The sequence below is a fragment of the Triturus cristatus genome, chromosome 5_2 (genome assembly GCF_964204655.1).
Source record: "Triturus cristatus chromosome 5_2, aTriCri1.1, whole genome shotgun sequence".
Lineage (NCBI taxonomy): Eukaryota > Metazoa > Chordata > Amphibia > Caudata > Salamandridae > Triturus > Triturus cristatus.
Window position 1 is genome coordinate 514,939,457 of NC_140588.1, and position 14,129 is coordinate 514,953,585.

Below are 14,129 nucleotides of genomic sequence, written 5' to 3' on the forward strand. Positions count from 1 at the left end.
GGACTGCGCCGACTGTCTGTTCTGCTGACAGTGATCAGGTGAAAGGGTCCGACACGTTCACATGTCGTGCTCTGTTGCCATGTGTGTGCTCTACTCCCAGCAGTGTGTCCGCATTGGTAACGTTGCCAAACGACGCTGTGCTGCTCCAACCATGGAACTGCATTACAAGCGTAGTTTACACGCACATGCATTCAGAGTCCAGACGAAGGCAGACATGTCCTCTGTTGTGGTAAATTATGTGAGTATTCCCCACGATGCAACAAGGTGTTGGGACCTGTGCTATGGGTGGCAATCCGATGTGGCTGCCGGAACGTAGTTAGTTACTCGTCCATGAATGCCAGCGCAGCTTCATGTGCAATGTGTTCCAATAGTACGTTGTTGTCGGGTTCTAGGAACACCAGGGTCAGAAATCCATTAACTGGTCTGGGCAGATGCGCTCAGTCCACGCTGTTTGCCCAATCCGCAACACAGCCTAATAGGGGAGCGCCTCAATGTGGTCACTACACACGAGGAGTTGTGCAATCTCCCATGCACAACTGCCAGCACATAGGCCAAAGATCAGTGCATCCCATGCACGGCTATCCCGGTGACACTCCTGGTCGTGGGCCAACAGGGGGTGCACTGTCTGGTCATAATCCAATTCAGCTACCGTTGCATTGGATAGGCAGACCTCCATGGGGCACTTGAACGTGCATGATCGACAGTGGAACCAGGGCTGGACGCAAGTGACGTAGGCAAGACGGAAACTCAGACGGGAAATGATTTGCAACACTGCCAGTTGGAGTGATCCCAACAGATGCAGCATTTGTGCACGGTACAGTTCCACATAACAGAGGTTGTGCATGTGCCCGGGAATGCCTGCCATAGCGTTTGTTGGGCTCGTGGCACCGGCACTCCTCAGACCAGCGGAAGGTCGGTGGACGATGTGCAAGAGCTCAGGGCAATGAGTCGTATGTGTGTGCAACGTGTGGATGTATGGGTAGTTTTTAGCCAATGTGTCAAGGGCATCCCTTGAAGATATAGGACGTGCAGGGACGAGTGTGTGTGGGGTGTTGGCACATTAGTGTTTCATTAGCGCAGTCCATGGTGTGGGAGTCGTCGGAGGCTGGTATGGTATCTCACGCAGGGTGTGCCAGCCGCATTCAGGACTAAAGTCAAGGGGTTAGGTTGGCCTTCAGCCTTGTGTGTTGAGACAAAGGGGTTTTCATTCCTGATTTCAGTCTGGGTACTGCTTGCATTTCCTAAATGTGATGTGGAATTTGCGCTGACTTTGATGCCAGGCCTGTGATCTGGGGTGCACAGATTTCGGGACACATGCAGCTGTTGGCATGTTTGCATGGGTCAAGGGCCTGATTGGCCTTGAGCACCTTGTTCAGTTTCTCTCTTTCTCTCTCTCCCTGTCCTTTGATGAGTGCCTAACACACCTTCTTATCTTGGATATTGTCTTGCAGGCTGTGAGTCACAGATTGTCCAGGGATGCCCTGCCAAATAGTTGTTTGGTGACAAATTAGGATGTGACATTTGGTTTGGTCTTTCAATAGGGAAGGTGAGAATTAGGGTTTCAGTGCTCACATGTATGTTGATTGTTGCAATTGTGCGACATCAGGCGGGTGCTTTTGTTCATGTTTTCGTGCCGTTGATGTGTGGTGTCTTGCTCCGGGGAGTTGGGGGGTGCCCGAGGCGGGGCCCGGGGGGCGGGTGTGGTCCTGGGGGTGGTGGCGGTGGGTGTTGTGGCCCTCTTGGGTGTACGGCACGCATGTTCAGTGGCTCCATGGCATCTGTTGTTCTTCAGGTGTGGCTCTGGGCTGTGCTCACTTTTGAGGTGCAGGCTGTCGCCCGACTTTGCACCAGGTCAGAGCAGGTGTTCAATTTCTGCTGCTAATGAGCCTTATCGCATGTTTTGTGGTCTTTTCGACGATCTGGCTGGTCATTGAGAATGTTGCAGAGTGGTGTTGTCGCTGCTTTTTGCTCGGGAACGCCTACTCTGCATCTCATTAGCGATAGTTGCCAGGGTCATCTGTGCGGTGTTTTTTGCAGGTGTTTTCGCAGGTAAACTTGTTATATGGGCTGTTAGCACCAGCTTGTGAATGGGGTGATATATTTATCGCGACTTTGGCTGCGATAAAGTGCCGTTAACTCAGCGATAGCTCCTTGAGACTATGGCCCTATCACTTTTAATAAGTACTTCTCAGTGCAGCGCGATATTGTGAGATTAATGTCAAAGCTTCCATGTGTAAAAGAAATACAATTTTCTTTTAAATTCTGAAGAGACTGTATCATATTTGACATGATGTTTATTGTATATTTCATATAGCAAACATTTTCAGGGCTCAACTGGTGCATGGGCTCAAAGGGCCAAGCTAGCGCTAGTTCCGCTCTCCTTGTTAATTTGCTTTCTACCCACCTCTATCCCAAAACCACACTACTCAATTTCAGTTTTAAAGAGAGTGGAAAAACATTTCGACGTTCCGAAGTTGAAATTGAGGAAGCACCTAAGAGGTGTCTTCTCCATGGCCTCTTCTGCCGGGACTTGGTGGGCCAAAGGTCATGTTTGGGTGGGCCTGGCCCGCTCGGCCCCCCTGCTAGAATCGGGCCTGGTTGTTATTCTTTCCTTCTCTACTCTTGATGCATCGAAGGTCTCTTAAAAATATGTCCTCGAGATCTTAGAACTACTCTGAACACGCAACTCTATCTACCCGACTGTGTTTTAGGCCTTTATTGATCATAAGTACTCATTTTGTATTTTTCATACTATTGTATATGTACTCCGTTGTATATAAATGGCTTTCTTATTCTTAGGTGTATATCGTGAGACACCTTGACGACCTCCGGGGTCTTCTTGTGCGCGTCACTTTCAACAGCCAAATAAGTAAAAAAACAAGTACAACTTGAAAACATTTTTTACTTTAAAAGAATTTAGAACAAAAAGTAAACTGGTATACTATCATAGAATGACCTCAATGTCGTTTATTTCTGTCCAATGAACTCGCAGAGAGCGGGTTCGAGCTGCGGAAGAAACCTCGTTTCAATTCTGAAACCGAAGAGGGAGGCGGCTTAGTCCTGTGGCGATCAGGAAAGGGTTTACTTTCCGCTGTTCTGAAACCGAAACTGAAGCAGGGACGACTTCTTCAGACTGACGTCACAGGGACCAGTCGGTGTCAAGAGACGGGAGGAAAGAAGGTGAGAAAAAAAACAGACCAGGAAGGTGGCTATGTGTTTACGAGCTGCGGACGAGCAGATGCCCTCGGCTGTTGCGCACTTCTCTTTCCGAGCTGGCTGTGGGGGGCGCCGCGTGGATGCAGGTATTGTTTCAGCCTCACATTCTGTATTAAGTGCACACAAGAGCGGGGATGTGGAAGCTCTGAATGGATACAGTGAGTGTTTTCTATTTCCTTTTTAAGCGTCGCAAGGGAATATGCAAAAGTCATCGGGCTATTTACTCTCTTCATGTTGTTGTGATCGATGTTAAGACATACAAATATTAGTGTTCGCTTAAATATCTTTATCAACGTCCACTAGTGGGATTTGAGGTCAGGGTTTGAACCAAAGTACATGTTTTCATAGAGAAGTTATGCTTCTCAAATTTGAGGAGCTTAAAAAAAACACCTTTTATTGTTTCACAGTGTAAACATATTGAGCAACACGATACTTATTTTCTTGTCGTTGCAGGGAATGTGTACTCTTACATATGTTGCACACGCCCGACTTTTGGGATTACAAGAGTATTGTTATTGTTTTCAACTTTCATGCAACAGACACGCGATTCGGCATAGGAGTACCCCTCCCTCTACCATGCTCCACCTATTCTCGAGCCATCAACTTTACTTAAGTGTTCTGGTCGTTGAGTTTGCCTCGATCATCGTCAATCTATTCCTCTCCTTAATTTATAGTCTTAACACCTCATTCCACATGTCACACAATTGCCCACAAGTCTTTTGGTATTTCCATGTGTGGGACAACGGGTCTCCTTAGAAGTTGTAATGTGCGAGCCTCACGCGCAACGAGCAATGAATTCTAAGACTGGAGAATGGGACAAGTTAACATTCTTTATTCCACTACCTTAACCACGAGTCTTTTCCGAGACAACTAGAATCTGGACCATATGATTGTTTAGTTGCAATGAGATATTCGCGTGATAGTAAATTATGGAAAATGCATTGACAGAAAACAGCTAGTGGAAGTGTATAAAGTTCCCCTGTCAATAGAGCTGAATGACAATAATAAGGAATCACCAATCTGATTGGACAAGTTATTAGTTTTCAGAAAGAGCCATAACTCTGATTGGACAAGTAATTAGTTTTTAGACAAAGGAAAGAAAAAATAGAGTTTTGTTTTTTGTATCAGCCGTGGCAACAGGTGCATGTGGGTCTGGTTTTTAATGTGTACAGACACTTAGAAGGAACCCGGGCCTGGAAAGGCGAAGCCGGACCCGATGGGGGCCCGGAACAAATGCCGCCCAAGGTGGGAAACACGCCCCCTCCCCCGTAGGGAGCCCACGAAAAAGGGGCGACCAGGATCTGTAACCACTGGGGCAAGCTAGGTCACCAGGTCGCTCCCAATCAGGGGGTGAAATTACTAGCGGCGGGGGGGGGGTAAAAGAGGGGCAGGGGGCCAGAGAAATATACTCATTCCCCCCCAGCAGCACGAAGAACTGAAGCCCACCCACCCACACCAAGGAGGAAGTGGGCATCGCAGCAGCAGGGAAGGAGGTTAGGTGGAAGAATCTTAGCAAAATTAGTAAAAAGAGAGATAAAAATGCTAGAGGTAGATGGAAGGCTCACATAGTGTTCGCAGGATGCCTCCCGGCAGGGGCACTGAGGGAGTTAAGGATGGCCCAAAGCCGATGGCAGAATAGATGTGATGCTCCACAGGACCCTTGGGATGCCTCACGGCAGGGGACCGAGGGAACGGAATGTCAGAGTGCAGCTCCGGCAGAATAGAGGATAGACTCACACGGGGTCCTTGGGATGCTACACGGCAGGGCCCCCCGAAGGAGCAGGAAGGGGCCAGCAAAGGGTCCAGGGCAAAGTGGAACGGCACTTGCAGACCGGGCAGGTCCTGATGGACACCCACCCATTCGGTAATAATTTGAAGCCTGGAAGCCGTAAACAAAGGGGCCCGTGGCTCTTAGGCCCTCCCACCAATAGACTGTTGGGAGCCACAGCAACAATGAATGGACAGACACGTAGAAGTGCATTTGCATGCAGTAGCTCATTAAAGCCATGGCTATTGGCTTTGCAAATGCTTTGACGTAAAGGTGTAGGTGGTATTGGTGGTGGTTTTTCAGGTGGTATTATTGGTTGTGGTATTGGTTGCAGCAGGGGCGCAAATAGGCCTTAACTTGGGGGCGCAACATGGCAAATTAAGGAGCGTGGCTAACGTTAATCAATGGGGGTAGGGCTAGAATTGCAGGCAATGAGGATCAGGTAATGCTCAGGCCAAACTGAGAAAAAAAAGTGGCGAATTCTGCATTTGAAACTCCACTTTGGTATTCATCATGCACCATATGGAGATGCTTTACACGAGGCTCAAAGCAAAGACAACACTCTTTCAACCACACACCCACAAGCTTTAACCTGCTACCCGCATGGACAAGTGCTTTAGCATCGCACTTAAGTGCTCTATAAATACAATACACCCTGCAATGTGGGTCTCTCTTGGAACACAATGACTATGTGAATACTGTCTGCCTGCCCTCTGCATTAACACATCTCAACTCTTGATGATAAGTGTCAGAATTGGTTGAACTGATATGTCCCATCGTAGGAGAATTCCAAACAGGCTATGGCTGAAGGATGCACTGGTTGACACTACAGGTTGGGTCACAAAGCAGAAGATGGAAACACTTATGGCGCAGATTAGGTAGAGCACTGGTTATGGGAGCACATCCAGAAAAGGAGGAGCAGAGATAGAATAAGAGGCACAGTCCCCTGAGTATTCTCACTCTGTGATGCTCTATCACATGTTTGTGTCACTACAGTTTTATTTTGTACATGTTCTACTACCATCCGCCTCCAAGAGTAAGCACTGCCCCTTCGACTTTGCTAATCATGCAAGAGGAGGTATTTGACAATTGTGCGAGCTGGCAGTACAATCTGGTTCGGATGGTTTCAAGGACAGCTGTTAGAAATGGGGGTCTCTAGTTGGCAAGGGCTTGCACCTTTGTCCAAGTAGGGACCCTTCTTGCTAGTCAGGATAAGGGAGTTACACTCCTAAAATAACCCCTGCTCATGCCCTTGGTAGCTTGGCACAAGCAGTCAGGCTTATCTTAGAGGCAGTGTGTAAAGCATTTGCACATAACCAACAGTAATACAGTGTAAGCACTACAAAAGGACATCACACCAGTTTAGAAAAATATCCAATATTTTTATATACTTAAGACAAGACCAAAACAATAAAAATCCACAATACAGTACTTAAAAATCTTTAGTTAGCAAAATATCCTTGAAAAACAGTTCCTTGATGTCGATAGCTCCGTCCGGGGCTATCACAGCGTCGTGAGCAAACAAATCCAAACAGTTCTGGCTGACCGCGGCGTCGCAGGCCAGCTACGGTGACAGGAAGACCCGCAAACAGTACCTTTCAGAAATGCAGGGTGTGGATGACCTCTCGTTGAGCTTCCGAAACACGACGTCCGCAGGCGTCGGTTCCGGAGGTCGGTGCAGGAGTCGTCAGGGCCCTCAAAGTCAAACACGTTGCAGATCGAACTCCTCTTTGTTGAAGTCAGGAGCGCTGGCATCGGCAGGCATCGGGTGCTGAGGTGCGAAGTGCAGCGGTGCGGCGTGTGGTACCCTCAGGACGCGGTGTGAGCAGCGGCTCGGTAGCGGCATCAGATGGCGTCGTCGGTGAGACCAGGGTCGCAGTGTGAGATGAAGGCGGTGCTCGTCACGGTGCTGGCAGGTCACGATGCAGCAGCGGCGTCATTGCTGAAGCGCTGTCGTCGGCTGACGAACTGGAGGCGATGGCACCAGCGTCGGTAGGCCAAGGCTGCGGGGCGGGATGAGGGCAGTGCGTCGTGTAACTTTATGAGCGGTGCCCTCGAACCACGGTTCATGCGGCGGCGTTGAGTCCGGCGTGGAGCGACGTCGTCCTGGATACCAAGGCGTCGTTGTGAAGCGAGGCGTTGCGGAGTGCGGTGCCCACAGGTCGCTTTGCGAGCAGCGGCTCGGTGGCATCATCGGTGAGACCAGGGTCACGTTGCGGTGGTGCCCTCTGCGGTGCCTTCAGGACACGGAGTCGGCAGCGTCGTCGTAGACGGCGTCGGGTTTGAAGTCTTTGCTGTTCCTGAGATTTCTTGAACAGGGGGCAAGCTCTACCTCAAGCCCTTGGAGAAACTCACAAAAGTAGATTGCAGAAAGTTCAGTCCAGTCCTTTCACTGCCCAAGACAGAAGCAGCCACTGCAGGCCAACACAGTAAAGTAAACAGCAAAGTGGTAGTTCCTCCTCACAGCTTCTCCAGCTCGTCTTCTTGGCAGACTTCTTGATCCCAAAAGAGTTCTAAAGTCTTAGGGTTTGGGTCCCAATATTTATACCAGTAATTCATTTGTACTCTGAAGGCAGAGGGGCCTGTACCTTGTTCAAACCAGTTTTGGGTGCATCCTGCCAGTGTGCACCTTCTTCCTTTGTCAGTGTGGGCCAGGGTCATCAGACACACCACAGGAGGTGGAGCCAGCATTGTGGAAGGCAGGCACAGCCCTATTAAAACCCAGGTGCTACTCCTCCCACCCATCTATGTGCAGATAGGTCTATTCAGCCCTGTACTGACTCACCCTGTCTCCTGGAGTCTCCCACAGTCCCTGTCACTCACAAACCAGACAGACAATACACAAGCTAGCAGAGGCAGGTGGATGATCAGGCCAGAAAGTACTTACTTTCTAAAAGTGGTATTTTCAAACACAGAATGTTAAAACCAACTTCGCTAAAAGATGTATTTTATCATCCTGAGTTCAGGCATACTAAACTCAAATTTCTACAATGTTCCCTGGGTCAGTTAGGATTATAGGATGTTATAATCAAACTGCCCATTCTGGCCTATGAGGAACAGGTAGCCATGCAATAGTGAAAAACGAAGTAGGCTGTAATTCACTATCAGGACATGCCACACACACCAGGGCATGTCCTACCTTTCACATACAATGCACCCTGCCCACAGGGGTACCTTGGGCCTACATTAGGGGTGACTAACATGTAGAAAAGGGAAGGTTTGGGGACTTGGAAGTGTGTGCATTTGCCAAGTCGACATGGCAGCCCCAGGCTGCACACAGGCTCTGCAATGGCAGGCCAGAGTTACACTTTATGGGCTGTTTGCGTGGGTGGCACAATCCTTTGCTTCAGCCCACCAACAGCATTTGATTTATAGGCCCTGGCACTCGCAGTGCACTTTACTAAGGACTGACACATAAATCAAATTGGCCAATCATGGAAACACCAATCCATAACACATTTTATAACAGGAGCACTTGCACTTTACCCCTGGACAGCAGCGATGAAAGTGCGCAGAATCATTACACCAGCAAAAACAGAGTCAAAACCAGGTCAGAAAGCAAAAACTCAGGGGAAACACGCAAAAAGATGCCAAGTCTAACAACAGTGAAAATACTTGCTATACGGATTGCTTGCTGCCCTGAGCACAAGGGCCTGAGTGAACTGGGCTGACCTAAATATAGGCTATTCCCAAAGAAATTCGACCCACACAAAGGACCAAACCTTTGACCTGCATGTTGGATACAGTTGTTTTCAGCATATAGATGAATCTTCATAGCTATGATTTAAATGTAAGATCAATTGAAACTAGTATGATTTTTAAATATGCCTAATTTCTCTTGATCTACCGGCAAATTAACAAGTGAATGAAAGTCAATCTGTGGCCAGTTTAAATTTCACATAGGAAAAGTTTGTGCTGCACTTTTGCCAGACTAGCACAGGTACGTGTAGAGGAATAAAGTGCATTGAAGCTAGCATATACCAGGTAAGGGGAAACCAGAAGGTAACAACCTCAGACTGAGCTCACAGTCCCTTTTATGCAGAGAGTGGGTGAGTCCTTGACCCAAAGGCAAAGCTTTTTTCATGCATTCTAGGCTTCCCAGGAGTATTTACTACCCCGGTTGCATACACTGGTCTCTAGAATACTCAGGATTTTTAGGGAAGGCCCTTCATCTTAGAACTGCCCTTCCACCTAGGTCTACCACAAGATGAATCCTCACCTGGTTTATCCGCCATCCGTGTAGTCTCCGCACAGTGTGTCGCTCTGCAGGTTGAGTGCGTGCTGCTTCGATGTCATGTGTAGCCTCCACATCACAAGCTTGAATCCCAGCGCAGCCACTCATCCTTTTATCCTCCCAACAACAAAATGAGAAGCACAGACTCTAAAGACTCTCCAAGTACAGACTGGATACAAGTAACGACGGCTCCTGGGAAAAATTCGGTTTAGGCGTTCCTAAAAAAACTGTGTCAAAAATTCCCAGGGTAGGCAGGGCCTTACTTCAGAGGTCAGTCATAGAACCCAAGCTCACACAACACGACTCTTGCGCAGTATGTCACAACCATCCACTCCCCGAAAAAGGTGCCCCTGGTCCTCACATAGAAGGAAAACAGGCTCTTGGAAACTTGTTGCCTGCTCTTCTGATACTATTCTCTGGAGTCGGGCTGATCAGCAGCCCTGTCGTCCTGGCATCCAGCCCCTCCCGAAGGTCTTGCTGTGTAGATAGATGAGGGTCAAATGTCTCCTGGTTTCTCCATGCATAGGCCTCCTCTGCTTCTTCGCTATTGCTCTTGGATGCAAAAAAAGGCAGATCCATGGCATTGTTCACCATTTATCTTGTGAGCAGCGCTGTGGATGTGTATTCCATACAAGTGCACAGACAGCAAATCCTGGGCTAGGACGCCAGCAGGAATTCCTTTACAAAGTAAAAGTGTCAGCTGCACTGGCCATCCCTTTGCCCCTGCTGTGCACATCTTCCTACTCCCATCCCATGCTGCACAGCACATCAAAAGTGCTTAGGTGAAATCCCTGCATTCATGCAAGGGTATCACCTCGGTGGCAGTCATCTCAAATAAAATGAGGTGGGGCCAGGGAGGGTTGCTGAAACCTTTCAGAGGCTGGCTGGCTCTGGCTGGTTCTGGGCTTTTCAGAAGTGTATCATTAAAATCACATTCCCAAATGCTTAAAGATCCGATGCTATGTGCAGCCTTAATAGAAATTTAACTGGGTTTGCATGTTTTAATTATTTTAGTGCGTGTCAAGAAAGTGTCATGCTGTCATCTTAGCCCGGGCTGTAGAAGCCTCGGGGGAGGGTGGGTGAGGATGAGGGCTGAAGCCCATTTAGCACAATGGGCGTTGCATGCCTGGGTAGCAGCAATGGTACTTGTGGTGGTAGTGGTATACCATTAATAGTAATGGGGTGATCCAGTATCCCTCAGAACCTGGGAAATCTAGTAGTTTGCGACAACAATTGGTTCTGTGGGGAGTTATATTTCTTTAACAAGAACATTAATTCATTCACAAATACTTTATGTAGGTCTGGTAACTCAATCACACCTTGGTACTGATCACATATTATAGGACACCAACACACAAGAGTTTGGAAATGCGGTATATTATTAATCATTTATTGTAAAATGATAGACTGAATAATAAATCATAACAAATCGCAAAATCGCACAGGACTGTTAAGAGACATAAACATTGATAAACACAGACTGGAAACAAGGGATTGATAGATTTCCACCTTTTCCTTCCTTCCTTCCTCTCCTTGTCTCTGCATTCAGGCGAGAATTATTGGTTCCTTTGTGGACTATCCGACACCTCATCTAAAGTGCAATACAGTTAAGAACTGTAGAGGCTACTACTAACTAACGATACAGTTGAGGCATACATTGAGTAATAGTTAAACTCCTTTTTAGGTCTTGCGTGGCGTTGCAGGGCAGAGCCCTGCTCCGCCTCCGCGAGAGATTTTGTAAGAGAGGACTTTCAGAAGAGGGCTTTAAGCCCCGCCCCTCATTTCCATTGGCCGGTGTCACCGTTTATGCTAAACGGTGGCCTGCCATTGGAAATGAGGGCTTTCTGGAGACGCCCTTTCTCTCCAAGCCGGACTGGCTCACCTGGTTTGCGTCTGTCGTGAAGACATTTCTTATCAGCTTGTTTATTTAACAAGCTGATAAGAAATGTCTTCACGAGAGAGCAATGAAGGAGCATGCACCAGGCGTCCTGCAACCACGCTGGCTTCACCCCTGGAGCATGCGCCAGTCAGCTCTCTCATTGGTCTGTCGGTGTCCAGCTGCCAGAGGGACCCACACAAGGAATGCTCTGAGAAGGCGGGGCAGAGAACGCCGTGGAGTGGAGCTGGGGGTCTGTGCTGAGTAGAGGATTTTATATAGATTGCAGCTTCAGGTGCCCACAATTGTATACGTTCTGAATATATTTTCTGTCTTTGTATAGCACTCCGAGTCACGACTTCTCTCTGTGTCTTCTCAGCCCTATATAAACAGTCACCTTCCAAATGAGAAGAGGTCCCCTTCAACCACGAGGCCATCTCTCGCCTCTGTGCGCAGCAGCCTCCCACAGGCAGGCAGGCAGGCGGGCGGGAGGGGGGTGACGGCGCTTTGTGTTCACACCCTGCCTGTGCGGCTCCCGTGCTGTCAGCCTTGCGCTTCCCTCACTCTAAAAATACACCACATTCTTCGAGAAGAAAGCAAAGTCCTTGCGTCTTCTGATTTTCCGCGGACACCTACGCCAACGCCACCCGCCACGACAAGGATGGGTTCACCCACACCACAGACCTGAGGTGCGCAAACAATGCCGCCTTACGCAGGGTAACCTTTGAAACAATTACACAAATTTAAACACTGTGCGTCAGGAAAATAAGACACACTGCAGAACATTTTCTGTTGACCATTTTCATAAAATTAAACCGAATATAGAACACTAAATTCCAGCATCAATGTGTTCATTCTGTGGATATAAAATGCGTTTTACAGACCGTGCTCCAATTATATATGCAGTATAAAAAGTATATGAATAGCATATATTTTACGCCTCGCAGATTTGTACTCATTCATTCATTCTTCTGATGTTGATAAAACAAATGGCACTGAGTTAGGTAGCAGCAATAAACACATACGTTACAATAAACAATTGATTGTATTGTCTTATATAATATAAGTGGTGTTATAGCACACCTTACAAATAGTTAAAGTTTGAGGAATGAAACCACTCTTTTAGCTCCATGCTGACTTTTGAAGCGACACGAGAGGTTTGTAGTGTCTGTCGGCAAGGTGTAAGCAAGCAACGGGGCTCCACTGGAAATGTGACACCTCCCTCCTGCAATGACGTCTTCCCACCCGCCGTCCCTCACCTCCCCCATGTAGTGACACACACTACTCGAACAAAAGGATGCAGTGCTTATCCTCGCAACTGCGTGCCGGATAAACATGGCTGCACACTGGATGATTCACAAGGCGGACCCGGGATACGACTCTGCCATGAAGTTACTGTCGGGATCTAGATGTTCCCACCAGGACTGTGTGTGCCAGTTTCTAAGGAGACACTACATCATACGAGGGCTCCAGTGCGCCTCATTCGCTGATCCCCTAAATATTGGTTTCAGCCTCCATTAAGATCTGGTCTGTCATTATGTAATAGTTTGGGCTTTTTTTTTTGCAACTCACGCAGGAAATACACGTCTTGCGCATCTCCAAGCTTAATCTTCCTCTGCCGCAGCTCTCTAGGTGTCACCAACCTCCACAGTAGGCACATCAACCACCCCCGTTATCTGCCTAGGATGTAAACCTCTGATGGTTCGCCCATATTTGCAGAAGGCATATATCCACTGAACTGTCCCATGGCAATTGAACATGTGACCTGACTTGCGACCTGACTTGCGGGTGGCTATAACTGGATCTCTGCAGCAGGAACATTAACCTGCTGAGCTATGTTAGTGGAGTTTGCTGCCATGATCCTGTTCAGGAAGGTGCTATTTGATTTTAACATGGTTGTGGATCAGCTGCTCAATCACGAAGGACCATTCTACCATTGTGTCTGGAGAACTTGCTCTGTGAAAAACACTTTTGAAATGGCGGCAGACTTTTACCAACCGGATTCTTTATGCTCTTGTCTATTGCGGGGCTTATCGTAGGACTGCAGGTTTTCTGTTGTCCTGGTGATGAGTGTATGTGCAATGGCCCTTACTTATGCCTTCTTGCAGATGTGGACATTCATGCTAATTAGCATCGGCGAGCAACATTTTGGGACATCTACAGGCTTTGAAGTATGTGACTCTCACATAGCCGAGATTGAAAGCTGTACGTTTTGCAAGGCTCCTCTTGGCACAACTCCAGCCCAATGAACGAAACTTTAAAATATGTGCTCTCAATTCCACAGGAGGGGGGCCACAGTTCTTTGGCAGAGCCTTGCCCCCAGCAGACAAACTCTACCTATTCAGGAGCAAACTGGATGACAAAAGTTCAAGACAAAGCTGAAAACATATCAACAATTCGGCAGCCAGGAGCTTTTCAGTTAAGGCATGGAGACTTCTCATCTCTTAAGTTTGTGATAAATTTGCCCAATGCAGTTGGTCAAGTAGGGTATTTTGGATGGTAAGCTAAGTAGTCAGTCGTGACCTGAGCCAATCCTATTAAAATGACCAGACTTACTGCTCCTCCTCTCTTGCCCCTCCCAGTTCAATCCTTTGAGCTCCTAATAAAATCTCTAGGGAGCGATCATCTGGGTTAGGGATTCTGCAGACCCATGGGAGGCGGCGAGAGCCATAAAAGGATGGAGATGGAGCCGGAAAGAGAGGAGGGAGGAGTACTGTGGGAGAGAGAGGGCCGAGAAAAAGAGTAAGAGGAGGTGAGTGTAGCATGGAAAGAGATAAAAAACTGAAAAGAAGGGAGAGTGATAGAGGAAGAGCGGGAGGACGACTGGAAAGGGAGAGAAGTGGTGGAGGGAAAGAACGGAAGAGGATAGGATGTGAAAGAAGGAGCAGTGAGATAATGATGAAAGAGAGATGGATGAGAGGAGGAGAAGGTCCGGAAATGGAGAGTGGACGGGCTCATAGTAAACAAGTATTTGCAATGCAATAGGTCTCACATTTTCAACAGTTTGAGCTCTTGGCATTGTAAATGACAATGTC

The 14,129-nt window shown here is 47.9% G+C and overlaps 1 protein-coding gene across 2 annotated transcripts in view; it reads left to right on the top strand.

The window, feature by feature from the left end:
- Positions 1 to 3,124: 3,124 nt before the first annotated feature.
- TRANK1 (tetratricopeptide repeat and ankyrin repeat containing 1) overlaps positions 3,125 to 14,129 on the top strand; it is a 1,100,402-nt gene continuing 1,089,397 nt past the window's right edge. The window contains exon 1 of one of the 2 annotated variants that reach the window (XM_085607558.1): positions 3,125 to 3,302. The gene's annotated coding sequence lies outside the window, so the exon portion shown is untranslated. Of the gene's footprint in view, positions 3,375 to 14,129 lie in introns of both variants that reach the window. The other variant, XM_085607559.1, reaches the window with a different exon arrangement.